This window comes from Gossypium hirsutum, unplaced genomic scaffold (assembly GCF_007990345.1).
Source record: "Gossypium hirsutum isolate 1008001.06 unplaced genomic scaffold, Gossypium_hirsutum_v2.1 scaffold_128, whole genome shotgun sequence".
Taxonomy (NCBI): Eukaryota; Viridiplantae; Streptophyta; class Magnoliopsida; order Malvales; family Malvaceae; genus Gossypium; species Gossypium hirsutum.
Window position 1 is genome coordinate 45,001 of NW_024402823.1, and position 3,377 is coordinate 48,377.

Sequence of the window (3,377 nt, forward strand, 5' to 3'; positions counted from 1 at the left end):
CCCAACATTGAGGTATGTTTCATATGTGCTTTGAATTAGTTGAGCCCTTACAAATAAGTATTCGCTCAGTTGATAAATGAGCTACCGGCCTTTGGCTAAGTTGATCTTTTGTGTATGAACATAGGGGTTGGTAATGTGAAGTAAGTATGATATCGAAAATTTGTGCATATGAAATTATCCGTTTAGCTATATGAATGCTATACTTTTGTTGTGCTGGAATCCCTTGCTCAAAACTTACTAAGCATAAATTGCTTACTCCGTTTCTTTGATTCTCTATTTTATAGATTTTGGTTCTTCAGCTATCGGACTCGGGATTTTGAAGTCGAAGTCGCCCACACTATCAAAACCTCCTTTTGGTATACTTTTGGTTGAACTTTGAAATGGCATGTATAGGACTACCCTTTTTGTTGTGGGTCATGGACCCTTTGGACTTGTATAATTTTGGATAGCCATGCGAAAATGGCTTATATATGTTTGAGCATAATGTTATCATCATTTGGTATGGATATGGTTATTGAGAGGTGTGGATATGCTTAACAAGGATTGGCCATGGGAATGGTTAATCACTATCATAATTTGTGCTATTTATGCTAAAAGGGCTAGTTGAATCATGGAAACTATGAAATAGGTAAAGTCTACCTTAAAGGCAGATGCTGACAGCAGCAGTGATTTAGATTTGGAAAATCACTAAAAATAGTAGGAATGGAATTAAATAGTGAATAGATTATGTAAACGAACCTTGATGAATATATTTTCATAAGAAAGTAACGAAACAATCATATGGATAGTATGTTAAGAGATATTCAGGTTCTCGTGAGATAGGGCCAGAACGGTTTCTAGATTTTCTGTTCCGACTTTGAAAATTCATTATAAATTAACCAGAGATAATTAGGTGTCATTCCATATATGTATAGATTCCTCTCTGAGTCTAGTTTCTATAGAAATAAACGGCATCAGTATTGAAGCTCTGTGCAGGGAGATATCTAAGTCGTAATGCGCAAAGGTTAGTGTAGTCGATCCCTGTAACATGGGAGACTTTGACTAATAAAGTGTACTAATTGGCATGACCAAAAATTCTAGAAAAAAATATGTAGATGGAAATATGAGTCTAGTTTTAGGGAAAAATTACGAAACTGATTTTTGAGTTGTGAAACTCAAGATATGATTTTTAAGGTGACAGTGACGCAGTTAGCCAACTGCCTGGAAAATTTTAAAATGGACTGCAATAGTAAGCGAATTTAGTCTGTGAACCCCTCGTGTCCGACTCCGGCAACGGTCTCGGGTACGGGGTGTTACAATTTTATTGGTATCAGAGCTACGGTTTAGTCGATTCTAGGACTACCGTAATGCATTGGGTCTAGCTATACATGCCATTTTTATGTGATTATTTGATAGTGTGGTGATTTCTGACATTTGCAAATGTGTTTATTTATAGTAATGGATCCCGATCCCGACCGAGCGGTAGCTGATGATCTTGAGAGTGTAGCGCCTGCTCCCGCACAAGGGACAGCACCAGCGGACTCTCAACCTAATGCTAGTAATCCGAATGATGAAGCTAGACAAGCTTTTTATAGCGTGATGAATGATTGGTTCAACCAATACATTCGAAGTAATACGGCTGTTCCACAACCTCCATTCCCGACAAATACCACCCCCACACCTACAATACCTCCGGTAACTGACCAAATAAAGTCAAATAAGCCCCTAGTTGACAGAATCCGAAAACATGGGGCTACTGAATTTAAAGCTACGGATAGCGACGATGCCGAGCAAGCTGAATTTTGGTTGGACAACACTATCCGGGTACTCGATGAGCTATCTTGTACACCCGATGAATGCCTAAAGTGTACTATCTCCTTGCTACGCGATTCTGCCTACTATTGGTGGAGTACTCTGACTTCTGTTGTGCCCCGAGAGCAAGTAACTTGGGAGTTTTTCCAAACTGAGTTTCGGAAAAAGTATATCAGTCAGAGATTTGTTGATCAAAAACGGAAGGAATTTATTGAGCTTAAGCAAGGTTCTATGTCAGTTACTGATTACGAACGAAAATTTGTTAGACTTAGTAGATACGCTCGGGAATGTGTTTCGTCCGAGGCTATCATGTGTAAACGCTTCGAGGATGGGCTGAATGAAGATATAAAAATGTTCGTTGGCATTCTCGAAATACGAGAGTTCGTAGTACTTGTCGAGCGAGCTTGTAAAGCCGAAGAGCTTAGAAAAGAAAAACAAAAAGTTGATGTGGGAACTGGAGAGTTTCGTAAAAGATCCTCGGAAAGCCTCTTCAACAGGCATTGAAGAAATTTCGAGATGATGTGGGCCGGTCTAGAGGCACTTCGGGCCTTTTTAGACGAGATCGTGATCGACCCCCTGTGGGTACACGAGGCACTTCGGTCGCCAGTGTTGGGAATGAAAGTCGAGACAGAACGAAATGTCGATATTGCGGTAAATGGCATTCGGGGAGTTGTAGATTCCCTGACCGCTCCTATTACGAGTGCGGATCAGTTGACCACTTCATTAAAGATTGCCCGAGGTTGTCTGAACAGAATGTAGATCAGAGTGGGAAACCGGGTGCTACCACTGCTCGAGGTAGGCCATCTAGAAATACGGGCAATGCTAGTGGTGGTCAGAGAGGATCTAGAGATGCTACGACCAGATCCGAGGCTCGCGCGCCTGCTAGAGCTTATGTTATACGTGCCCGCGAGGATGCTTCTTTGCCTGATGTTATTACCGGTACTTTTACTCCCTTTGATACTAATGTAATTGCTTTGATTGACCCCGGTTCTACTCATTCTTACATATGTGAAACCTTAGCATCCAGTAAGACTTTACCTATTGAGTCTACTGAGTTCGTAATTCGGGTGTCAAATCCCTTCGGTCGTTACGTGCTTGTTGACAAAGTGTGTAAGAAATGTCCCCTAGTAATTCGAGGTTCCTGTTTTCCGGCGGACTTGATGCTTTTGCCGTTTGATGAATTTGATGTTATTCTTGGTTTGGATTGGTTGACCGCGCATGATGCGGTTGTGAATTGCAAAAGCAAGACTATTAATTTGAGGTGCGCAAATAACGAGATAATCCGAGTTGAGTCTACGGACTTAAAGGGGTTGCCAGCTGTAATATCAGCAATGTTGGCCCAGAAATATGTAAGAAAAGGGTGCAAAGCATACCTTGCATATGTACTTGATGACAAAGAATTAGAAAAGAAACCCGAATCTGTGCCGGTGGTTTGTGAATACCCGGATGTTTTTCCTGAAGAATTACCGGGTTTACCACCTGCTCGGGAGATAGAGTTTGGTATTGAGCTTGTACCTGGGACTACGCCGATTTTGATAGCTCCATATCGTATGGCACCAACCAAGTTAAAGGAGTTGAAAGCTCAG